Consider the following 27,468-nt stretch of genomic DNA (forward strand, 5'->3'; position numbering starts at 1 on the left):
GAAATTTTATCTTTCAACAGAAATCCAAAAAGAGTGAAAACTCAACATAAGAAAAACTAAATCATGTAAGATGGATCCAAGGCAGGTGATAAATGCAACAGTATAAATATACAGAGTCCCTGTGGCCTCAGTTCTGGTCTCAGATTCCAGTGTGACCTTTAACAAGAGAGGATACTCATTTGCCAAATGAATACCTACAAAGTGCCAATCAGCTCTAATATTCTACAGAGCTTTCTCTCTCTAAAATCTTAATTACAGCCCTTCTTTTTGATAAATGGGCTTGATGAAACCTCACAAGTTCACGAATGGATGAACTGGCACGTCAGCTGGGGTTTCTCAGCTTCTCACAGAGACACAATGTAAACAAAAAGATGAGGAGTGGTGAGAACTGGTGTTGCTGGACCAAGACTTACCCTGCTTTTACTTCCTCTGGCTCTAGACAGGTTTCACTCTCAGCTTATGATCATCATGAAAGCAAGAAGTGAAAGAGAGGATCGGATCTCCACAGAGACTCTGAAAATACACAAACATCATCAGAAGAGTGGGAAGCAAGAGAAACAGCCTTCCTCTAAGCAAGATGCCTAATGCAGAAGGGAGTCAGCGAGCTGCTGCTCCCTAAGCACTGCTCTTTCAGGAACTGTGTCAAATCAAGGCAATTAAGAAGACCCTAAGAGGTTTCACTTATCACCTTCTCTGCTGCTCCCTGTCTTCTCCCACTAACTGTCCTGTCGGTACAAGGAAGCCACAGACTGACAGTAAACAGCAAGTGTTTACCGAGGGCTTACCATAGGTCAAGCAATTTTCTAATGGCCACAGAGTCATCCTGACTGCCATGTGAGGTAGCACTATCATTCTCCACATTTAGTAAATTGGGAAAGTAAGGCCGCAGGAGGTTGCATACCTCGCTCAAGGATCTTTTTTGCTAACAAATAGCAAAGCTGAAGCTCAGACACAGAACTGTAGCCCCAAATCCACGGTCTTCAATGTTGTACTACCTCCCTATTTGGAGGAAAAAAGAAAATACCACAATCTAAAGGAGATTATCACTTCACGAAAGTAGTTTTTGCTCTTATTATCTCCATTCCTAGCACTTGGACCTTATTTGCGATAATGTCTTCTCTATTCTGTTCCCTCAAACCTAACCATAATGAGCCACAAGATCACAAAGCGATGACACCAACAGTCAATAGACCAAACTAATCAAGGCACAAGAGAATGCAAACGATTACAAAAGATGATATGATGAGCAAGATCCTCCCTCTACAGGTGGGAAAACTTAAGGCCACAGGTGAGGTGACAGTTAATACTAACAAAGCCACTCAGCCTCTCTAAATATACCATGTGAATGCCAAGTTACTATTATCCACAAAATAAAATTAAGTAGTGTTTGGCCATATTTTTCTTTTTTCTTTTTTTTCCCCCAAATCTATATTCTACTCTTCTATAAACATTTATATAAAAACACCAAAATTTAAAAACAATCAATCATTACATGGTATTGTCTAATAACCAGTGCTATAAGCTTGTACTAAAGTAGTGGTTCTCCAAAACTAACTGCATATTAAATGCATATGGAGATCTTCACGTATATATTCTGATTCAAGGGTTTAGAATAATTGACTTAGAGTAGTTATGTTATTCTTTAAATCACACTGCAACAGTCCCTAAATCTCCGTTGGCAACTAAACCAAGGCCCGACTTTTGGTCAGTGTTTGCCGAATAAATGAATGATACTGAAGAAAGGGACAGATATCAACACCAATATTTTAGTGGTAGAAGAATTGAGAGACTGAGGTGCTCTGTAACTTAAGCATCTGAAGTGGCTGAAGCCAGACTAAAGTTTAGGATTTGTGTCCATTAGCAACATTTTCTTCATTTAAACAACTAGTTACAATTTTAATAATACTTTCCCATAACTTTGAGGTTTTCTTTTTTTTAACTTTCCTCTTAAATAAAAGTCAGTATCCTCCTGGAATTTCAAAACTACTGTCTTAATCATTTATTAAAACAGTACAACATGCTTCCCTCTCTAGGCTACAGCTATTCAACCTTTTCTATTAATACATCTTATTTTACTGTTTTAACCTGATCTTCAGCATTCAGGCCCAGCTTCCAATCTTAGCTCTCCCATGAGCTTATAGTGTGACTTTTGTACTCTCTCGAAGCCAGTGTTTTTTTCTAAAAATGCAGTGATTGAAATAGATGAGTGCTAATGACAACTCTGCTCACATACTTTTATGAGTCTGTGAAAGACCCTGACTATAGAACTAGCCCACACCATGCAAAAGTCGGGCTTAGAGATTCCAAATCACCCATGAATCTCTTAGCTCATCAGTGAGGAAGCATGATCCTCTCTTTTTGTCCTCTCTTTTTTGTCACCCGTTTCCCTGAGTCTTCAATCCTCCCCATTGTGGGAGGGATTCTTGGGTTGATCTCAGAGATTACCAAGGTATCAATCAGGATTTATTATGCACAAGTAAATAAGTACTTTAGGCCAATCTTTTCCAAATGGTGTAGGTAAGTCCCTACTGGCATAATTGCGAAGCAGATATGCTGTGGCATGTGATGGAAGCGTGGGAAGACAGTGCTGAGGAATGAGGCAGGCTGAAAATTACACACGATTGTTAGTTGAACAGCAAATGTAATCGCTCTTCCTCTAAAGCTTCAGGTCAGATAGAGCGGGAAGGGCAAAGCAGGATCTACCACGAGCTGAAAATGTCAATGCATTCACTCAACTTCTCCTAACAGACAGCTCTGGCCCAGCACTGGCTAAGTGCCCCACTCTCTGTATGGACAGCTGGCATTGCTCAGAAGGGGTAATGAGAGAACAACACTACAGAAATGCCAAGCCTTTATATAGGCTATCTGAGAAACACTTGGAAATACCGGAAAAGGCACTAGACTTAGATGCAGAGCACTCAGGCATAATTTCCAGCCCAGTCACTAACTGGTTCTGTGACTTCAGTCACTTGACCTCCAAACCTCAGTGCCTCTCCCTATCTGGAAACTAAAGATTAGACACCCACTGCCATTCCTTCTAACTCTCATGTTCCATGTAAGTCTAAGAGTTGAGGTTTTTTACAAAACTATGTTTTAACTCCTATGAGCCCCACAGGCCAGAGAACGCAGGGTGAAGAGAAGTACGATGCGGATCAACTCACATTAAATGCCAACCTGCCTTACACGGAGCTAGGATCAACAAAACATTAATGCTAGTGGTGCACTACTTGTTCCTGGCAATACCGCAAGTGACAAGAAAAACCCGGCTGCATTTCAGGATCCCAAATGAACCAAGCAGCAGCAAGGGAGAGAAGCAGCAGGTCCACACAAGTAAACATTGTCTCTGATAAAGAAGTGAGACAGAACAGTGACCTGCCTCCACAGGGCACTTTCACTCCACACTCACGATGCCACTGCAAAAGGAAACAATCAACCCTGACAGGGAAACAAGAGCACTGGAAGACCAGCACTCCCAGGAGAAGGTTAAGGAGAGTACAGAACAAATACTAACTAACTGGCTTTTGTTTGCCAAAACTTCCATCCATCCTGGAAAAAAACAGACATGTTGACAACAGCCAGGACAGACCACTCAAGAGCCAAGAGGTCATCAAGAGTCTTAGCTAGAAGAAATCTTAGGGACTAACTTGTTTCTTCTAATCTGAGTATTCAAAAACCAAGATTTATAGAAGCTGAAGTGGCTTATCTAATGCAATAGAGCAGCTGGAACATACCAGAGGCTGGATTCAAACCCAGATGTCCTACCTCCAAAGAGCACTTGCAGTGGGAAGGTCTCACTACACAAGATAATAACTCTACTGTGAATTGTTGGATTATAACTACACAGAGTGGGTAAAAGCATTTAAGTGGACATAGGAGTAAATCATTTTTCTTCCAAGAGAATTAGTGACAATGCCATTGAAAATGAGCACAGAAAACATGTGACCCCAACCTTGCACTCTAGGTCACATGTAATAGCAATGGTTCCATTTGGCTAAGTAATCAAGAACATGCTTCTTTTTTCTTTTTTTTAAATCTCCGGACCTCAGTTTCTCTAGCTTTAAAATAATAAGCGATCTACAAGATGATTTCCAAAATCACACCCTAGAATACTTTATGTTCTGTAACAGTATGGCTAGTCTGTAGTGTGCACTGTGCTTGCAAAAAATGTTAAGGAGGTTTCTCTAAGTCTTTCATTCTACCAGACTGCTTTTGTGTACGGGCCAAGAGAAAAAGGCAACAATAGCCTGAGCCCTTCTGAGCTCTGTAAATCTACTTTTGAAAGTGCAAATCTGTATTTATAAAGATGAGATGCTACGTGCCTAATTCCTAAATGTCGTGCCCCTCCATCAGGATGAAAAAGTGACAGTGGGAAAAATCACCAATATAATCTGTAATGAGGCCTGGCAATCTCTTTGGTGATTATCTGGAATCTTCTATTTCTAACCTACCAATAAGTGGGTAGGTCTGCAAGGTAATTGCTCCCCACTTATGTGTGTCCTCCTAACAGCTTGTGCAAACTTGTATTAAAACACATACACACTCTGGCTTAGTTATCTGTTTACAAGTTGGTCATGCCCATTAGACAGGCCATGGAATTTTACTACCACTTGAGGGATGTTTTAATTACTTTTAATTTTTTAATAATTTTGTTTGTATTTTTCTGATATTGAAAATTCATTTTGATATCTCAATAAAAATGAAGAAGATAATAGAGAAAAACACAATTTTACTTATAACCTAAAAGGTAGAAATACTTAATTTTTTTCTTCAATGAATATGAGTCCACTATTGATGAATCTCAGGCCGTATTTACATCTGATAATATTGCATGTAATTCTGTGAAGCAATGGTTATTGAGTCCACATAACCTGCTAAGAGTAATCATAGCAAAAAGATGTGAACTATTATATTTCACCCTTTTGAACACCACATTGCTCACAACACTGTCACTTATCAACTGTGCTGTTTGTATCCTTTGCCACAACCACTGTTTGTAAACTAGTTAAGAGTTTCTGCATTGAGTTTGGGCAATTTAAATTAATATTAGTGAATTTAGATATTATTACTATAAATTAAAGTTTGCAGGTAATTTGTGTTTCTCTAGTTACATGTCATCTTAAATTTATGTTAAAAACTCCAAATCTATGTTATTCTAATGCAAAAACATTAGCATACTGCTAAATTAAAATATTTAAATGCCCAGGTAATGGAAAAAATAAAGTGGGGGACAGGATGTAAATTTTCAATCTTCAAGGATTATGATATACAGTTTTAGAAAATAAAGAGATTCAACTTTGTGCATTATATGCTCTAGAATAATAATTTTCATCTGACACGAATCCAAGAGCTTAGAAAAATTATTTCTCAGTATTTGAAACGGTATGAAAAACAGACAAGCTTCTCATTACAATGTGTTACAAGTTCAAATTATGTAAGAGAGGCTAGTTTTGCAATTTCACATTTAATAGCAAAACAATTGAAACCATTTTCATCTGGTGACCTTTTTCTTAAGTCATTTTGGAATTTGTTCCACTTTTATTTCAAGATTTTGAAACAGAGACAAAATCTGGTGAAGTGCTGACCAATGGTAGCTGAGTAAAAACAAACCAGGCTGTTTCGGATCAGTTTCAGAATCACATCAGTCGATGTTATTCCCTTTCAAATTTCTCTCGATGAGAGTAATGCTATAGTACCTTCCACATTTCTATCAATTATTGACCACTATGAAGAAAATGAAATACATGAAGAATGTACTCCACTGGCTAATATTCTGGGGAAATATACGCACATACACATACCAGATATTTCTAAAGTAGTAGCCAATGATCCAATATTCACCAATACAGAATTTTAATGTCTTTGAAGCATGAAACTGTTAATGAAGATATTTCATCTACTGTGTAGCTCACGTTCAAGCTCACCCACCATCTCTGAGTTCATGTCCGATGACAAGGAAATCATTACCTCACAAGGCAGCCCCTTCCATGGCAGAAAAGTTATGACTACTAGAACATTCTCTGTAGCCTAAATCTGTATTCCCATCAGGACTCCCTTTGGTCCTACCTTAGCCCTCTGAAATCACAAAACCTCTGAAACATGGCAGCCCTGCAGATATTTAAGGTCATTTATTTGTTTTCTACTCAGTTTATGGCTTTATGTGTTCCATGTTAAATAAATTTAGCTCTTCATTCCTTTCAACTAGCCTGACAATTTTAGAACAAAATTTTAAATCCCAAACCAGTAGTTTTCAAACTTTTCTTCAGCAAAAAATGGTCCATCCATGCCAAATTTTAAACATGATCCCAAGTATAAAATTAACAAATTGGTAAAACAGTTACCCAGGCATTTAAATCTTCATATTTTGGCAGAATATACTTTAAGTTGGGCAGGAACATAAAATGCATTATTACCCTAGGCTGCCTAGTATGCTATGAGCCAGACTAAAAACCTGCTGCCCTAAAATAATAGCATGAAACTGTGAGTGAAAAAAGAACAAAGATGCTATCTTCCTTACCTTTATTTTCCTAGTGCCTGATATAGTCTACCCCATGATCAATGCTCAGCAAGTGATTATTGTATAAAAGGCAAAGTAAATTTAAAAATTTGAGAATACAAAGAGTTAAACTCTGGTTTCAAATCATTTTAGTTCACATTTCAAACACTGTTCTCCATGGTACTTTATAACTAGGATGACCATACATCTAATTTTTGCCTGCTGTTTTGGTATAATTATTAACAGTGCCCATTTTCAAAAGTGTCCTAGTTTAGATGATAACTCATACAGCCACCTACTTATAACGATGTAATAATGAGGTTTGGGTCACGTAGTCCAAGTGAATCCTGAGTACAGTCGAGTCCTCTCTCAAAAGTTCCATATGGCTAAAGGCCTCTCATACTTTGAGTTCATTACTGCAGATAGAAGCTGAGAGGGCAGAACGATTAGCAATAAGAAATAGAGGAGGCATTGGGGGCTTCCCTGCTCCAGAAGCATGTGTTCCTTTGTAAGAAGGAAAGAATGTACTAAAATGACTGTGTAGGAATTGAGAAAAGCAAAATATAACAGAAATCTAGCAGAAGCTATTATCAACTAACATTCACTCAGCCTTTTTCTCCTGAAGCAAAAAATATCATTTTTTCTAAGAAAATCAGACAATTTACTTCAATTATATTGTTACCACCTGATCTCCCTGTCCTTTACTCCCATCAACATAACCAGTGATCTTATAATATACACTTGGTTACGAGTACTGGCTGCCTTATTCTTAATTTGGAACAGGAAAAGAAATATATCTAAAATGTATCCCACAGGGTACCAGGGTAAAGAAGGGGATTACTAACAATTATTTCACCTTTCTAAATAGGTTACACAAGAGTTAAGGGAGAAGTCAGAAGAATCCAATGCGGGCCCATTGTTCATAGGTCCATTTAATTTATTTTAAATAAACTATTTTACATTGATTTAAATTGCAAATTTTAAATGTATATTTAGGGCAGGGGGGAGATAGTGCAGCCACAGGATGGAAAGTTGACAACATTTCCTTAAGATGGAACTCCCACCAGACATGGTAAGCACTGCTATAATACTGCATATCTCCCTGTAGTACTTTCCAAGATGTTTGAAACCAAAACAGTTTAGAATAGTCTCTCAGCTCAGGGTCTTCCCTCATTATGGCATTTTTCTGATAAGTAGGAATTTCCCTTAGGGATCCCCTAAAGTAAAACTGTTGCATACCATTCTGTTATATAATTAGCTACACTGACAAGTAGCGATCTAATAGAATATAATTGTTATTCCAGCCTCAATTTAATATCTACCACATACACAGCCTTATGGAAGATGTGTTGAAAATGTGAAAAATATAACCCTTACTGTGTTGGATATGGTGCATCAACATTCAAACTTGCCATGCCATAGAGGCTGTCTTGCAGGTAAGGTTTGACTGCAAAAGAAATTCTGCAAAAACACATGTAACTGGCTGAAAATTTGGAAGGCAAAGGTAAGATGAAAGTCGTGCACCTGTTGTTTGGCCTGTTTTCTGTTGGAAGCACAGTCACAGAGGCATGAGATTTTTCTGCATCCACATTGTCATAGTCAGTGTTCAGCTTGGTGGTTGTCAAGAAGCAGCTGAGACAGAGGGAATACCTAGAATCCGTGTCTCACTATCCAGCTACCTTCCTAATCACAGCTTCTTGATCTCTGGTTCCCAAGTACGGTGATGTATTCTTGAACTCAAAAGTCTCATGGCAGTTTCATTATGTTCCTCTTTCCTGACTATAGAAAATGGAGTAGCTTTGTGTGGTTTTGGGATTCATTGCTGGAGGCTCAGCTGAGAGCCTGCTCCATAGAGTCCTTCCAATAATTTCAAAGCAACTAACACCCTGGATTAAATCCCTTCCACTTAAAATATCTAGAGTGGTGTGTTTCCCATAATAAACCCTTACTAAACCCCACTCAAGAATCTTATAACTTAGGTTTCCAAAAGGCAATAATGATATTTTATCAACAGGAGACCAGTTCAAATCACTCACTACGCAAATGCATCCTGAGTGCCCATGGAAATCACTCTGATCACCACTAGGGAGAAGAGCCAGGCATGGAGCGCACAATGCCAGCCCTCTCAGAGCTCCCCATCTAGTGGGAAAACGCATGCTACAGCTCCAGGACTGAGGGACATAGGGGAAGCCAGCAGAGAGCCTCATCTTATCTAATCTCAGCATTCTCCCCTCAGATCCATCACTCACTGCCGTGTTTTCTAAACAGGGGGACTAGATGAATGAAAGTCCCTTAATCTCTAACATTCCACACCTCCACAAATGAGTCTTTGTACTCATGAGGGAATTTACTTGGATTTAAGTCCTAACAACACTTCCTAAATTTTCAGTTCCCTAAATCTGAAGGTCAGAACACAAAGGTCACCTAACACACAGGCTTAATACAGTTAAAAAAAAAAAAAAAACAGGAATCAGTGACCCCCAAATGCTTTGTGGCAACCTACAGCTAGAAAGCCTTGGGGAGAAAAATCCAAAAATGTGGTTGCAGTGATTGTTAAGACTAGCAGAGAACAAGCAACTTCTTCAGAGCTTCTATCTTCCTTGAAAATTTCTACTTCAGTATCTGAAGAGAAGAAAGAATGTTTGTATGTACTGGCTACACTTACAGTACTCAGACCAACAGATGGAGTAAAAGAATTATTACACAAATGTAGTAATGCTTAAATGTCTCAAGGAAAGTCACTAATTTCTTTATGTCTCACACAAGAAAATCCCTGAAACTCCTAAAACAGAAGGAGTTTTGTAGACAGGAAGAAAAATGGCAAGAGGGACCCGGTATTACCTCTAATCCCAACTTTGGCACCAACTCCAACAGTGGCTGCCGGCCAAGGCCTTCCAGACCTCACTGGGCCTTAATTTCTGTCTGCAAAATGGAAACAACAATCCCAGCTCTGCTTGCCTCACAGTAGAGCAATACACAAATGAAGGGAGATTATCAATACAGAAATTTCAAAGGAAAACTAGAAATGGTACTTCTGAAGCCCAGACAGCAAAAGAAAATGTAAATATAGCAGTGATTTTACAATTTTATAATCCGGGGAAAGAAATGGTGATGAGAATGGTGACAAACAACGATGTCCAAAAGAGAAGAGAAACCAGCTCGGCTATGTCACAATTGCCTCAGTTCCCACAGCACCCACAAGGCTGGAGATGCGGGGAGGGGAGCGGGCTCGGCTACCGCAGCTCACCAAGGGCATGGAGACATGACTCCAAGAAAATGACATTTCTACCTCAGTAATAATAGGAATCTTATATCGTGTGTCCTCTAAGAAATTTTTGTGCAAGTGACTTCACCACTTTCTCAGTTCTATCTTTTGGAAAACAGAAATAACCATCATAACTCAAGAGTGAATGAAACCTAATACTGATGGTTCTTCAAAAGCAGCGCAGTTGGAGAGAGCGAGGTCAAGCTCTAGGTTTGCTCACCTGGATGGACAGAAATGCAATGGCAGATCCCATCCACAGCTAGATTTCAGGATCCAAAGGGCATAGGCAGGTTGAGATAAGATTCAGGCAACAACTAACTCTAAGATTCCAAGAGAAAGTGGAGGAAGACTAAGCAGTGGGTAAACCACAACCCAGACTACTGAAGACAGGGAGAGGCAAAGTATCCCCCATTCTCAGTCTATTGGCAGGTAGCCAGACAAGCAGACAGGTAAGAACTGGGCTGAAAATCAAGTCCCAGGCCCTATGGCAGGCACAAAGGCACTGAAAGTGTTATGATTCATGAAGCAAAATGGTGACCTATTAGTCTGTTTTGGGCTGGAGATACCACAGAGGTCTCAGGGCTTTGGGACATTAGGTGACAGGGAGGTGCAATAAGTGAGATAAATTAACCCTACCTATGCTCCACAGAAGGGGAGACCTCACAGACAGACAAATATACCAACCACATACACACACACACACCCCTTCAATAATAGGGAAATAAAAATTAAAATAGCCAAAGAGATACTACTTTTTTCTACAATTTGCCAAAAAATTTAAAGATTTATAAAATTCACTGTGGGCCCAGATGTGTGGGAAAATTAACACTCACAATATTATGATTCTTCATATAAAGACATATTCTCTATTTATTTATTTATGAGCTGTATGATGTATTGTCTATTGATACTTTTGCACAAAAACAATGAGTGGAGGACCTGTGACGGATACCATCTGGCCCACATTGTCCAGAATATTTACTACTTGGCCATTTACAGAAAAAGTATGAGCACCTCAGGTCTAAACTTAAAAAGTTACTGTTTCCAGTTTACTATAGATACTATAAATCTCTTCTTTTTTTCCTTAGGCCTTTTGCTAGTTTTTTTTTTTTTATCATGACCTTTAATTTATATGAGGGTTTATGATACATATTCATAATATAACTCTTTCATTAACACCTACCAATTATCCCAATGCCATTGGAATAATCCTTCCTTTTCAGAATGTTTCAAGGTGGATCTTTCATTGCATATTAAATTGCACATGCAGCTGGTTTGTTTCTGGGTGGGTTTTACCACTGCAGAGGTCTCCCATCCATTCTAGCACCAAGACTTCACCACTTCAATTACGGTTCACTTTAGTATCCAGCTGGGTTGGACCTGTTTGTTCCTCATTACTCTTATTTTTCAAATTTTTCTTAGCTATTTTGGCTGTTTATTATCAGGACAATTTTAGAATTTTTTTCTTAAAATTCAAGAATAATTGACCTAAGAGTTGTGCCGAGATTATATAAAATGTAGGGGAAAATAACTACTTAACAATATCTATATACCCATTTAGGAGTAAGGTATGTCTCTTTATTTAAAGGGTCCTTCTTATGACTCAAAAAAGTTCTAGAATCTCTTTTAAAAGGCATGCACAATCCTCTTTAAAATATTTATTCTTTGTTTTGCTGTGAATGGGATCCTGAAGACTGCAAAGCATTCATTTTCAAATGCTATATAAAAAACATAACTGGAAATGAAGCATGTGGAGACATATTTAACCTTACAATAACCAGATAAATGGTAATACCAAAAAAGAACGTATTTAATGCCAGCATGATTGGGAAGGATACTGACTCACTCAGATTCCTGCTAAAGTTACAAAAATATCCCTTTTAGAAAACAAGTCATCAGTAGATGTGAATAACCATAAAAATGTTAACCTCGAACCCTGACATCTCAACCCTAAGATATCATGTATCTAGCAAAAGGCCTAAGGAAAAAAAGAAGAGATTTCTCAGATTTATGGTAAACTGGAAACAGTAACTTTTTTAAGTTTAGACCTGAGGTCCTCATACTTTTTTCTGTAAACAACCAAGTAGTAAATATTCTAGACTATGAGGTCTCCATCACAGGTCCTCAACTCATTGTTTTTGTGCAAAAGTATCAATAGACAACAGAGAAGATTCTTGAGGAACTAAGCTATATTTATGCAGATATGTTAATCATAACAAAATTTTTAAATAATGGAATAATTCAGATATGGCATAACCACTCAATGAAATTAAACAGATATTAAAATTATAATCATTTAAGAATATGCAGCAATATGAAAAATGCTTAATATATGAATTCAAGAGATACAGCACTATGGGTAATTTATGCTAATGGCTAAAGACTGGAAAGGCGTACACAAAAATGATAGATTGTACCTGTATCCAGGTGGTAGATTTATGGGTAACATTTTTTTCCAGCTAAATGTTCTGAACTCAATACCATATTGCGACTTTACTTATACAAAGAGGGGACCAATTCTTAGGTTCCTTCCAGATACGAGGTTTATAATTCCTTTGTTATTAAAAGTGGGAAAATTAGACTGAGCAATGTGAAAGGACTTTTCAAAGTCCCACAGAAAAAGTTAACAGGCAGACCTAGGACTAGAACCCAGGTCTGCAGACATAGCATATATTATTCTTTCCTACGTAGCATTTTATAGCCTCATTTTTTGAAAGGTAAACCTACTCTGGGATCCTTATAATGTTTTCATATATTATAAATAAGTAATTGAAAATAGCAATGTACAATTAGCCTTCTAAGACAGCAACTGCTTTTAAAATCCTATAAAATGCACCGATGTGCTGGAATTTGAATTGAACTTCTCTTCTAAATATGACTGTTTAACAGAGTAGTGGACATCAACATATGTCTTTTTGAAATAGTTATTTCCTCATAACTTAATGGCTAAGTTAAACATTAACTTAATATAAAGGTAAACTGGCTTTGGACATTTACCTTAGAACTTAAAAAGTCTCAATATGCATTATTATCGCTCTTGGGGGAAAAATGTGTGCAATGTTTAAAAGCTAATGGGAAATATTTCCTAGAGTTTTCTCTCTGCAGTCTGACAACAAATTTGGTAGTCAGTATAGGTTTGTATACCTGTTTACACAATGGATAACTATAATTAGTTCCTAATATTTTGTAATGCCTAAAGATAACATTGGAAGCTCACATCTATTCTCATGAAATATGAATTTGAGGAATTGTAATTAGGTCCTGGTGGAGGTGATATTTAAAAAGGAACAAGGTAAAAGAAACCAACCAATAAAAGACAGTCAAGAATAAATAGTTAATAAGACAGAGAGAGACTGTATGTGCATATGTTTGAGTACGTGCACTGTGATTTAAGCATTACCTACTGAAGGCACACTTTCCAAGAATCTGAGCAACCACTTCCAGCAATAAGTGAGAGAGTTTTCTATTTCCTGATATGCTACAGAACTTTCTTCCTATTTCCTAGGGTTTTCTCAATGTTGAACTACACATCAATCATCCCTCATATCTTTTTTTTCTTCACCTTTTGATAAAAAGAATAAATCTTTCACTCCCCTGTGGCATTATACAAATAGTGATAAACTAAAATTGAAGGGCTACGAGTTGGAGAGAGGCAGAAGGCAGGTAAATTGTGAAATACAAAAAAAGAATCACCTTAGCAGAGAGAAAGAATTTGGGGGTTAAATACATAATAAGAGATGAGTATACTGGCAACTTTATGAGAGTCCCCACTCAGATTAATCTTTTCTTTTCACATATTCCTAATACGCTCTGTGTCTAAAGGTTGGAAAGGTTTCAGCCTAGCTAGTATTAGAACCTTCCTGTTGACATGTCTGTCTCCTTCATCAGATGTACAAACAGCTCCTTGACGGCAGAACTACACCTTAATCACCTTTTTTAGTAATGAAGCATCTTACACAGTGCCTGGTAAAGAAAGCGGTCTCTGAACATTTGCTGAAATCGATTAAACACTTGATTCTTTGTAGAGAGAGACAGAGAAGTCTGTAGGGAATGGCAGCTACTTTTATCTCAGATAGGATTCTATACCACAAGAATGCAATCCTAAGTCCTCATTCTTTTCATTTAATTGTTTGTGAAATTTAAGTGTCTGTATCTTATGTAAGTTCGGAAAGCACAGCAAACCCTTCCACTGTGGGGCACTGAGCCCATCAGCCCTGGGGTCCAACCACCACCAGCGCTGCTAACCCTTCTCAGCTCTGTCTCAGGGAGGGTGCGACTGAGCCCTGACTTCCTCCACACTCTAGCTCATGCTTAATCATCCAGCAAGTCCTGTATCAATATAAAAAGAATTAATTTGTCTTAACAGAGATTTTTAAAATTCATAAATAACTCTGGTACAAGGTAAAAAGTGAAAGTTTCAATAAAGAAGCTATAACTAATACACTATAGAAAAGTGAGGAGTTCATGGAAAGAAATTAGTTCTCACTCAGGGTGGACAGATAGGAAGCAGTTACATTTAAGCTAAGCCATAAAGGATGTATTATCTAAAATAAGTAAGCAACTAGATCCCTAAAGAAAATAGGGTTAGGTGTGTGTAGCCATGCCAAGGAGAGGCAAAGTCTCAGCAAGAAAGACTGGGTACTAGTTTGAGGCTGTCCCCCAATTACTCTAAGAACATCTTGACCTTTAGGGTAAACATAGAGGAAGCAGCAGCAAGATATATTAAGTAGGGCATGCCTCATCTCTCTAGCCCTTCAATTGCATCATGGAAACGACCCTTGGACTTCTGAAATTTCTTCTTAATATCTTAACAACTTAAGATAGTTTGGGCCCTTAGTAAGCACCTGGATCATCAGGGCAGCCCCATCTTCCAAGTGATACTATCCCCATAATTATATAAACTATGTTCAGTGTATACGTGTGTATACATATATTAATACACACACACACACACACACACACACACACACACACACACACACATACACACACACTACCATAACTAAAAAAGCAAACGGACTTGAAAAAAACATTGGCAACAAATACATCAGATATGGCTAATAAATATTTTGGATCCCAAATAAAGAAAAAAAGTCATAAACCAAATAGATGAAATGGGCAAGGACATGAATTTATACTTAATAAAATGATACATAAAGTTAGGAAAAGGCACATGGAAAAAGAATCTTCCTAATGGTAAGAGATGATAAGAATTAACGCAACGAAGTACCATTTTAAACATGTTGAACATTATATTAGCAGAAGTAAAACATACAATAATACGTAGTTATCTCTTCTGTGGAGAGAGATGTACAAATAAACATGTTCTGATAAATGAAAATACTTTGCTGGAGGTGGTATAAATGATTAATGTCTCTTTGGAAATGAAATGCTGGTAATTGTTTTAAGAGCCAAAATGTAAATACCATTTGACCCAAACATCTCATTTCTGACACTCTGTCTTAAATATAAATCCAGTGGAAATAAAATAACAAAAACAATAATATATAATGAAATTTTGAACTAAATTAGAATATGTAGCAACACCAAAATTTAGAAATGATGTTAACTGGAAGGAGTAAAGTAAAATATTCTGCACACATTATAATTGAAGCAATGTCAAAATACATCCATATTTGGGCAAGAACTGGCTAAAAGGGAAGAAGAAAAAATGAGAAGAGGTGAGCTGTCCAGAAAGTGAGATTGCAGGCAGTGGTCTTCTTCAATCTTTTTGAAAATTTACATTTTTATTGTTGTTTTAATATTAATTAATTAAATTAAATTAAATTAATTAAATTAAGTCTCAAGGAAACTGTAAATACATAAACATTTTATACATTTTATTAAATAAAATGTGTACTCATTTATGACACTATGCTAAAGGAGGTAAGAAAAAAGCAAAGAAAATTGAGAATGATATCAACAAAATGTCAATTAAAATTAACTATACATGTCCATAGTGTCTACAGTCAACATAATAAAATAAACATACTAAATCTTCCACTGATACACATCAAAATATGTTCTGTGCCTGGTGTCATCCCTAATTATGTCTAGGAACAAATATATCACAACGGTAAAAAAGAGAGGGCAAGTTGAGCTAGAAAAGAATTGGATTCAAAATAGAATCCTTATAAAATTCTAACTTGTAAGAAAATTCAGTAATTTCATCCTGAAAACTAAAAAAAAAAAAAAAAAAATTAAAGGCAAAACGTAGAAGCTAAACACCAATAAGCCTCAGTGAAAAGTACTGAATGGGCATTGCTCATAAACCAGCACCCATGTTGACTTGAACCAAATATAGAGTAAACCTCTCTGGGCCTTGGTTTCTGTGACACAATTGGACCTCCTATCCCTAACAGGGTTTTACGTGTCAGCAGAAACACTAAAGTCCTCTTTGCTGGGACAGAGTATTATATTAGGAGACATCGGCCTTAGATAGTGGGAGGAGGGGGATAGATGCAAGAGAGTAGACCAGGAAAGTCAAAGAATATGTTCTTTAAAGGAGATGTTAACACCTAACTAACTTCTGGGGGAAACTCTTCAAAAAAATGTTGTAACTAGAAGAAAGAAAAAGAAGATGAAAGAAAGGAAACTATAATTAGAATTGTGTATATAAATGTCTAATACACATAGCATTGTTCTAGGCACTGAGTGGCTAAAAAAAAAAGTACAAATAAATCCAAAGAAGCTCACAGCCTAGCCAGAGTGGAAACAAACAACATAATAATTACATGTAAATGTGGAAAAAGGTAGTTTATTTTAAAGACTCCTTTTACTTTTATTCATTTATTATTATTTATTGATACAAAATATTTTATGTATGTATGGGGTACATGCGAGTATTTGTCACATGCATAAAATGTGTAATGATCACATCAGGGGATTTGGGTATTCATTACCTTGAGTATTTAACATTTCTATGTGTTGGTAACATTTTAAGTCCTTTTTTCCAGATACTAGCTACTTTGAAATATACAATACATTGTTGCTAACTACAGTGACTCTACTCTGCTATTGACTATTGGGGCTTTGTTCTATTTAATTGTATGTTTGGACCCACTAACCAACCTCTTTTTATCCCCAACTCCTACCCACACACGCTTCCCAGCCTCTGGGGTCTATCATTCTATTCTCTACCTCCATGGGATCAGTTTTTTAGCTCCCACATATAAATGAGAAAATGAGGCATGTATCTTTCCGTGCCTGGCCTATGCTACTTAACATAAGGACCTCCAGTTCCCTCCATGTCTGCAAATGACATGGTTTCATTCTTTTTTTTAATAACTGAATAGTATTCCATTGTGTATATATACCACAGTTTCTTTGTACATTCCTCCACAGACGGGCATTTAAGCTGATTCCATGTATTTGCTATTGTGAATAGTGCTGTGATAAACATGTGAGTGTATGTATCCCTTTGATACATAGATTTCTTTTCCTTTGGATAAATATCCAGGAGTGGGATTACTGGATCATATAGTAGTTCTATTTTTAGTTTTCTGAGGAATCTCCATACTGTTTTCAATAGTGGTGGTATAGATTTACATTCCCACAAACAGTGCCTAAGAGTTCCCTTTTCTCCACATCCTCACTACCATCTATTATTTTTTGTCTTTTTAATAATAGCCATTCTAACTGGGGTAAGATGGTATCTCATTATGGTTTTGAATTCCATTTCCCTGATGCTTAGTGATGCTGAGCACTTTCTCATATGCCTTTAGGCCATTTGAATGTCTTCTTTTGAGAAACGTATAGTCATGTCCTTAGCCCCCCTTTTAATGCGATTATTTGTTTTCATAACTGTTGAGTTCCTTGTATTTTCTGGATATTAGCCCCTTGTCAAATAAGTAGTTTCCAAATATATTATCCCATTCCACAGCTTGTCTCTTCATTCTGTTGATTGTTTCCTTTGATGTGTAGAAGCTTTTTAATATAGTTCCATTTATCTATTTTTGTTAAAGCTGTCTGCACCTTTGAGGTCTTAGCCATGAAATCTTTGCCTAGACCAACATCTTGAAGTGTTTTTCCTATTTTTTCTAGTAGTTTTATAATTTGGGGTGTTATGTTTAAGTCTTTAATCCAACTTGAGTTGGTTTGTATATGGGGAGAGAGAGGGGTCCAGTTTCATTTTTCTGCATATGGATATCAATTTTCCCAGCACCACTTATTGAAAGGGGTATCCTTTCTCCAGTGTATGTTCTTAGAGTATTTATCAAAAACCATTTGGCTGTAAAACATGGATTTATTTCTGGACTTTCTATTCTGTTCCATACATCTACGTATCTGTTTTTATACCAATATCGTACTGTTTTAGTTACTATATCCTTGTAATATATTTTGAAGTCAGGTAGTATGATACCTCCAGCTTTGTTCTTTTTGCTTAGGATTGCTTTGACTCTTCAGGCTCTTTTGTAGTTCCATACAACTCTTAGAATTACGTTTTTCTAATTCTGTGAAAAATGACATCGATATTTTGATAGAGATTGCATTGAATCTGCAGATCGTGTTGAGCAGTATGTCATTTAAATGAAATTAACTCTTCCAATCCATGAGCATGAGATGTCTTTCCATGTGTTTGTGTCCTCTTCAATTTCTTTCATCAGTGTTTTATATAGTTTTCCTTGTAGAGATCTTTCACCTCCTCGGTTAAATTTATTGATAGATTTTTTTGTAACTACTGTAAATGGGATTGCCTTCTTGATTTCTTTCTCAGCTAGCTCATTATTAGTATACAGAAATGCTACTGATTCTTGTATATTGATTTTTTATGTTGCAATTTTACTGAATTTATCAAATCTATGAGTTTTTTTAAGGAGACTTTAGGTTTTTCTAGATAAAAGATAATATCATCAGCAAAGAGGGACAATTTGATTTCTTCTTTTCCAATTCGGAAGTGCTTTTTATTTCTTTCTCTTGTCAGAATGCTCCGGCTAGGACTTTCAGTACTATATTGAATAGGAGTGGTGAAAGCAGGCATTCTTGTCTTGTTCCAGATCTTAGAGGAAAAAAATTTCAGCTTTTCCCCCTCAGCATGATGTTAGCTATGAGTTTGTCATATATGGCCTTTATTATTTTAAAGTAAGTTCCTTCTATTCTTCTTTCATTGAGAATTTTTAACATGAAGGGATATTGATTTTATCTAATGCTTCTGCATCTGTTGAGATGATCATATGGTTTTTGTCCTTCAATCTATTGATATGATGTACCACATTTATTGACTTATGTATGTTGAACCACCCTTGCACCTGGTATAAATTCCATTTGGCCATGGCATATTCTTGATATGCTGTTATACTTCTTTTGCTAGTATTTTTTTTTTTTTCAGGATTTTTGTATCTCCATTCATCAGAGATATTGTCAGGTAGTTTTCTACTTTTGTTCTGCCCTTGTCTGATTTTGGTATCAAGGTAATACTGGCCTTATTGAATGTGTTGGGGAGAGATCCTTCAATTTTTTGCAATAGTTTCAGGAGGAAGACTGGTATCAGTTCTTTTTATATTTGGTAGAATTCAGCTAAGCATCTTGGGCTTCTCTTTGTTGGAAGACTTTTTGTTACTGTTTCAATCTCACTACTTGTCATTGGTCACTGCAGGTTTTCTATTTCTTCCTGAATGAATCTTGGCAGGTTGTATGTTTCCAGGAACTTATCCATTTTCTCTAGGTTTTCCAGGTTGTGAGCACATACTTATTCATAATAGTCTCTGCTAATCTTTTGTATTTCTGTGGTATCAATTGTGATATTTCATTTTTTATTTCTGATTTTGTTTATTTGGGTCTTCTCTCTTCTTTCTTTTCTTGGTTAGTTTATGTAGAGATTTATCAATTTTGTTTACCTTCTCAAAGAACCAACTTTTTGTTTCATTGACCCTTTGTATTATTTTTTTATTCTCCATTTTATTAAGTTCTGCTCTTATATTTATTACTTCTTTCCTTCTGCTAGTTTTGAGTTTGATTTGAACTAGCTTTTCTAGTTCCTTGAGGTATATCATTATGTTGTTTATTTGAAATCTTTCTACTTTGTTGATGTAGGCATTGATTACTACAAACTTCCCTCTTAGCACTGTTTTTGCTGTATCGTATCCCACAGGTTTTGGTATGTTGTCTTTCATTTTCATTTATTTCAAAAAATATTTTTATCTCCATCTTAATTTCTTCATTGACCCATTGGTCATTCAAGACTATGTTGTTTAATTTCCATGTACGTGTATATTTTCCAAAGTACTTCTTATTGATTTCTAGTTTTATTCCATTGTGATCTGAGAACATATTTGATGTAATTATGATTTTTTACAATTTGTTGAGGCTTGTTTTGTGGCATAACATATGGTATATCCTGAAGAATATTCCATGTGCTGATGAGAATATATGCTCTGCAGTTATCAGATAAAATGTTCTACAAATGTGTGTTAGGTCCATTTGGTCTAAAGTCTAGTTTAAATCCAATGTTCCTTTGTGGATTTTCTGTCTAGATGATCTGTCTAATGTTGAATTTCCCCCACTGTTATTGTATGGGAGTCCATCTCTCTCTTTAGAGATAGTAATATTTTCTTAATAAATCTGGATGCTCCAATGTTGGGTGCATATATATTTAGAATTGTCACATCCTATTGTTGGATTGATCCCTTTACCACTATATAGTGACCTTCTTTGTCTTTCTTTACTGTTTTTACTTAAAGTTTGTTTTATCTGATGTAAATATAGCTACTCCTGCTTGCTTTTGGTTTCCATTTGCATGAAACATCTTTTTCCAGCCCTTTAGTTTGAGTCTATATGTGAAATGTCTTTTAAAGAGCTTTCGCATCCATTATTCATAGCTAAAAAGTGAATGCCAATTCTGTGAGATAGGGCAGACATTATTATTAATTCCATTTTATAAACTTAGTATTTGATGCTGAGAGAAAATCAATCAATCAGCCACACAAATAGCAAATAACAAAGCCTAGACTCAAAGCACAGGTCTACTGCTTTCTAGACAAATATGATTTCCACTGTATTGTTACCCCTCCCTTCTTGTTTTAGTAAATGCAGCTGACCTAAGCAAGCACATGAATAAGTGACAAAAGAAGACTTACAGGACTTCAGAGACCAGTGGACATTGCCTAGGTTAGGAACGATTAAAAAGGGCTATCTGGGCAAATGGAACTTGAGATAGGTGCCAAATCCTAGAAAGAATGAAAGGAACGGAGAAAGAAGGGCGTTTGCACGCTCTCTCTCTCTTTCTCTCTCTCTCTCTCTCTCTCTCTTCAAAAGTTCCCTGAGGCACCTCATCTATTGCTCCCAACTCTAGTCTGGACTTTTCTTCTAAACTTCAGCCTTAAACACACAGTAATTCATTTGCAAAACTCTCAAACTGAAAAGCTCAAAGAACTCTCCTCCTACTCCCTACCCACATAAAAGTGAAGCTTCTTTCGTTACTGCCTATTTCAATGAATGATACCAACCATGCCCCAAAACCAGAAATGAGGGTCCCTATTCCTATGTGCCAAGATAAAGCATGGGCATCAGGCACTTTGCTTTCCCTCAGGGTTGATTGGAGTGTGACATCTTCATTAAAAACTTTCCACGGCACAGAGACGCTGGCCACAGAGGAGCAGGATAGTCCTCAGGTCCCCTCACCATAAAACGATTTTAGTAACATTAAAACACTCAATTACCAATAACGCCATCTTCACTCTGGATGAGGTGAAGCCTCAATAACTCTTGTTGAGAAAAGAAAGGAGGGGGAAAAGAAGAGCAGAAGAGAAAAAAGGAGAAGGAGTTAAGAAGAAGAAAAGCAAGGCCGGGCGCGGTGGCTCACGCCTGTAATCCTAGCTCTCTGGGAGGCCGAGACGGGCAGATTGTTTGAGCTCAGGAGTTCGAAACCAGCCTGAGCAAGAGCGAGACCCCGTCTCTACTAAAAATAGAAAGAAATTAATTGGACAACTAAAAATATATAGAAAAAACTAGCCGGGCATGGTGGCGCATGCCTGTAGTCCCAGCTACTCGGGAGGCTGAGGCAGGAGGATCGCTTGAGCCCAGGAGTTTGAGGTTGCTGTGAGCTAGGCTGACGCCACGGCACTCTAGCCAGGGCAACACAGTGAGACTCTGTCTCAAAAAAAAAAAAAAAAAAAAAAAAAAAAAAAAAAAGAAGAAGAAAAGCAAGAAGACAAGGATCAGTGGCACAAGCAAAGGTCAAAAAGGAGTTTTAAATTTTAATTTGGAAATTATATGTTAAAGCCTCATATCTGACTTTCAGTGTGTTTGCATTATTGTCATATGTTGACAGCCATGTGTCTTTAATCATAGCAACATCATGGACATGTTTCACTTCTCTCTAGGCCTCTTCTACTCATTTGTTAAAGGAGAGTCAATCAACTCTAGCGTCTAGTGCCAAGTGTGTGGAGGTTAAGAACGCAGAAGAATGATGTTAAGTATGGCATCAGAGCACAGAGTCTGAATCTAGGTTCTGTAACCTACTAGCTCTGTGACCTTGGGCAAGTCAACTTAACTGCTGCATGACTCAGTTTCCTAATCCATGAGGATGATCTATAAAGACTGAATGAGATAACACAAGGTGTTTACAAGGATTACTATACATGGCATAGCGTAAATACTCAGTACTTGTTAAATAGTCAATATTATTCGTAGATAAATTATTCTTCTCCCTTGAAGGGACACAACCCATTTGAGAATGTTATTGGGGGAAATACACCTCCACACAAATATAGAGAATTATGTAAACAATTTCAGGAGGCTCATGGACCACTAACCCTTAACTCAATGACCCTTGAACCACATAATCTCTAAAATCCTTCTGCTTGCAAAATCCTATGATGTGAAAAGCTCAGAAACAAGCAATAAGAGATTTCTCTCGACTTCCATTTAATTGGCAGGAATCTGTCAAACGAATATAAGGAACATACTCAAGGCCATGAGTCCAAAGGAAACCAAAACAAGGAAAGATTCTGTATCCAAAACAGTAGGTTAGAGGGTAGGTAGAGGCACACAGATGGGCTAGAAGAGGGCCCGTTTCCTCATAACATAGTGAAACACACAGAGTGGATTTTACCATGAAAATGCTGCGTCATGCCAAGCGCCTAAGAAACCACATTTATAACATTTATAAGAGTTTTTTCTCCTGCTTCTAATAGTTTAAAAAATAATTCTAAAAGAAAAATCATCTGTGTTTTTCTACTTTTTCCAGCTAATAAACATAATAAGTAAGAGGCAGTGGCATATGAGGAAAGTCCTTGGCAGTTAGGTGTCCTTGGTTTCACACCTGGCTCTCTACTACCAACCTGGTGACCTTACAGGTTTAATTATCAATTTTTCTTCAAATTATACCCATCATGTCATATCATTCCCCTCTCGAAGACATCTGCATCCCAGAAAAAGTCCAAACATTCATAATTTCTATGATCAGCTCCCAAATTAAATTTCCAACTTCATTTCCCCATCGCCCTATTCTGAAACCCTAATATTATACTTTCAACCTTTCAAATATAGCCCATAGTTTCTTACAAAGGTCATTCTCTTAGCTCACCCTAATGTATCATTTTGGGGTGAACTTCCTTCCATTCTCCACCATTCAAAAACCTATTCATCATGCTACAATATGGATGAATCTTGAAAACATTGTGCTAAGTAGAGGAAACCACCCACAAAAGAGCACATACTGTAGGATTCCGTTTATATAATATGTCCAGAATGGGCAACTTCACAAATAAAAAGTAGATTAGTGGTTCTTAGGACTAGGTGAAAAGAGATTTGGGAAAAATCAGGCATGAACGCTTATGAGTCTGAGGTTTCTTTTCAGGTGATAGAGATATTCTAAAATTGATTTTGGTGATGATTGTACAACTCTGTGACTACACTAAAATCCATTGACTTGTACACTTTAATTAAATTAATTAATTGAATTATATCCAGAAAAACTATCATTAAAGAAGGAAATTTTCCCATCCTGCTAGGCTCATCAAATATTGTATAAATTGATTCTCCCCATCCTGTTGTAGTTAAAATACTTCAATTAAACCCCCTCAGAATGTTGTTTGTACAACAAATAACTGGCTAACACATTTCATGTTTATTCCCATGTCTGCCTCATCAGGTAAACTAGGAGTGCTTTCAGAGTAAAACAGACCTGTCCCATACATTCCCATACTCAGGCCTCTGTTAACCATTAGGTTCTTTTGTGCAAGTTAGAAAAACAATGGACCTCACCTTGGCCTGGCAAGTGAAAGGTGGGATTTTAGCCCCACTTGCCCTTCTGCCCTCAAGCAAAGCACAACTGGAACAGCTGTAAGCAGTGGCCTTGTCTGCACCCTTCCCCTCTCACCTCCAACAGTCTAATATAGTAATTAACGAGGAAAGGCACTCAGTAAATAAAGAAATACATGTGGAATGAAAATGATAGGTCTGAAACCAATTCTTACAACAAGACACTCTCAGATTCCAGTAGGAAGCTCAAGCCTTCATAGTTGGGATATTTTTTTGTTTTCATATCATCTAATAATAACATGAAAAGTGTTTTTCTTACTAATTGGATTCAAGGAGCTTGTATATACATATGAAATATAGTAAATTATTTTAAAAGATTTAGGTAGTAAGGGAAAACAGAGACATTTTTCTTATATCAATTTACAATTACAAGTCATCATACTACTAAAACCCACCATTTAAAGAGGGGAACAACAAGAGAATATACTGAAAGGAATTTGTCAGCAAACCAATTTTTACAAAAATTCTTTCTCCTTTCAATTTCCACAACCCTTGAGCTGGGCACTGACCACTTTCTTATATGAGAGGGATCTGCATCTAAGCCCACTCTCTTGTTCCTACCTTCACCTGGCTACCTTCACCTTTTCTCCCTTGGAGAAACATACTTCCCCCCAGCTAGGCCAAAAAAAAAAAAAAAGAAAACAGTTTAAAACTCTTGCAATAAGTACCTTTCCTCTGTGGCACCTAAAATTAATAATGTAATGTTTTCCTTCCCTGGGCCAAAAGCCCTGTGATGAGAGGGCTTGTATCTGCCAAGTACCTAGAGTTCAACGAAGTGCCTGATACCTGGTCATGGTGGGAAATCATGCTGAATAAATTAATAAATCTCCCCTCTTCAAAAGTATTAGGTCCTAAAAGCAGGGATTGTGTCTAATCCATTTTGGTATCCCCTATTTTGCCTGGTTCAGTGCCTAACACGTAGATAATATCAAATAATTCACATATAAATGTATGAATCAATGAACTCCCTAGTGGGTCATTCAATGGGGATTGGAAAGGCTATTCATGGTGGGTTAATGGTAAAATGAGTATATTGAGTGGGTTAATAGTTAAAGGTAAGCCTCTAAGAAAGCTGATCCCAATAATACATCTTGGAACAGGACCCTGCAGAGAAGGAAGGCAGAGTCAAAGGTCAAAAATGTCCATGGTCTAATATTTATGTCAGTTTCCTTGGGCCCCAAGAGTTAATTGTCTCCAATTTCAATGGTGTGTCTCTTTCCCAGATGTAATTGGTCCACAAATTCTGTGCTATATACAAGCAGAGCCTAATAAAAGCAGGTCTTTAGAAAGATAAAATAATGTCAAAGCAAAAAACAAAGCTGAAGCAGCCAGAAGACACTGGTGAAGTGATGCAGCCCTGAGAAAAATCAGACTCCACATCTTACATAAAAAAAAAAACAGGCCACAACTTGAAACACGTTTCCCCTGTGGAGAAACTTGTCCATATCCGTGCCACAGCAGCCTCCGCAAATGGCTTTCCCACCCCCGTGGGAGGCAATGTGAAAAAGCCATCCTGCAAAACACAGTTTTGGCCAACGCCAACAGCGGACCTCCCTGAGGGGTTCAAAGGATGGAAAGAATGGGCAGAAAACAAAGTGTACGTACAGTGGGACACTATCCCTGTGTCAAACCTGATGCAAACTGGAAACACACATTCCAGCACAAAAAACCCTGCAATCAAGAAGCTAGAAATCTAATCATGGAGTTAACGATAACAACTCAAAACCTAAAGACCTAAATGATAATCATGATGCTGATTAGTTGAGGATTCTGTCAACACACCTGGGATCGCTGGAGAGTTACCCAAATCTAACTAGCTGCCGTCATTCTGGAACACAAGAGTGAGGCACCAATCCCAGCTCCCCCACTTAAAGGCTGTGCAGCCTTGGAAAATTTACATGAGCTCTCTCTATTTGTGTGTGTCCTTATTTATAAAATGAAGATGATGATAATAGTGAAATGTGAGCTCTGGTTAATAATCAGTGGCTGGGCCCATGGAAGCCAAAAGACTGCCTAACAATCACAAATACCAGAACTGAAGGATCCTAACATCCAATCTGAGTCTAAGTGATTTTTCTACAAAGAGTAAAACTCAGGCCCCAGGAAGGGAAGGGATGTGCCCAGGAACAAAGAGTGTATCTCCAGCTGATCCAGGTGAGAGGCCAGACCTGCTGATTCAGCATGCCCAGCTAGCTATTCATTGACTAAGTAGAGCTGTTGTCAGAATTAAGTGAGTTAATAGAAAGTGCTTAAAATAGTACCTGGCTCAAAGGCAGCAGTGTGTGTTTGCCATTATTATTGATAATGACAATGCCTTACATATATTTATAGTGTGTGCTGCAGTTTACAAAGCCTAATTTTCATATCCATTATTCCATTTAATCCTCACAACAACCCCAGGAGGTTGACAAAAAGAGGAGTCATGACTCCTCAAGCCCTAATGAAGACACTGGGCCAAATGAGGCTCTGAAACATTCCTTTAATTCCCTGGGATCCCACTGCTAGTTGGCAGAGAAGTGCAGCCCAGAATCCAGATCTTCCATTATGGAGTGTCACGTACTTCCCTTCACATGATGCTATGCCACAGATACGGCTAATACCAGACTACAAATTCCACAGTAATTTTTTTGTTGGGGAATTTAAATAACAGGCCTTTCCTATGATCACTAACAGATTAAATCCTTCTACCTAAAGCAAGAAAGTTAGAGGCATGAGAATTCTATTTTGGTTTTGCCACAACTGGGTTAAACCTAGCAGAAGAAATATCTTCCTTGGGTCTGATCTTCCTTTTCTGTGTATAGAGTGAGATAGTCCCCCAGCTTTAGCTATGGGCAATGAAGAAAGAAGAGAGGCTAAAACTGGGTGCGGGAGGATAACCACATGATGATTTATAACGAAGCAATATCTCTCTAGTGCTTGGTGATGAGCCAGTTCTTAAATACCACCTTGATACAGTGAATCTGTCTGCCTGAAATAAGACAGACAGATAAAATGAGGGGCATGATCTTCCTTCACACATACCTCTTTCTTTAAGGTGAATCAATTTTTTAAGTGAACAGTATCAAAGGACTGGCCTAGGGTAGGTGAAGTTCTTCTGAAAAGAAGACAGCCAAGATCCTATGGAGGGTCTTCTTATCTTGAGCATAAAGGAGTTTGTAAGCATGGGCTCTTACCTGTTACCTACCTACCTACCTACTATCTAGTCAAGATAAATAGTTAATGCCTTTCTAACAGAGTGTACATGTAAGGAAAAAAAGGGGCATTGAACCGGTAAATGATATATAAGTGAGAGACCTTGATTTTAGTTCTGGTTTTTTCACTAACAAAGAGGCTTGGAGAGGTCACTAAAGCTTTATGGAGCTCTATTTACACATCTGTCAAGTGTGGGCTTGGACAAGATCTCCAAGGACCATTCCAGTTTAATAAAATGCTGAGATCCTAAATGAGC

At 37.3% G+C, this 27,468-nt stretch overlaps 1 protein-coding gene across 2 annotated transcripts in view; it reads right to left on the reverse strand.

Moving 5' to 3' along the window:
• The window catches only part of LPP (LIM domain containing preferred translocation partner in lipoma), a 503,236-nt gene that overhangs the window by 451,585 nt on the left and 24,183 nt on the right, over positions 1–27,468 (reverse strand). The window contains exon 1 of one of the 2 annotated variants that reach the window (XM_012642274.1): positions 414–476. The exons of the other annotated variant lie outside the window; for it this stretch is intronic. The gene's annotated coding sequence lies outside the window, so the exon portion shown is untranslated. Of the gene's footprint in view, positions 1–413; positions 477–27,468 lie in introns of those variants that run through there. 2 annotated transcript variants of the gene reach the window in all.

This window comes from Propithecus coquereli, unplaced genomic scaffold, assembly GCF_000956105.1.
Source record: "Propithecus coquereli isolate 6110/MARCELLA unplaced genomic scaffold, Pcoq_1.0 Scaffold10, whole genome shotgun sequence".
NCBI lineage: Eukaryota > Metazoa > Chordata > Mammalia > Primates > Indriidae > Propithecus > Propithecus coquereli.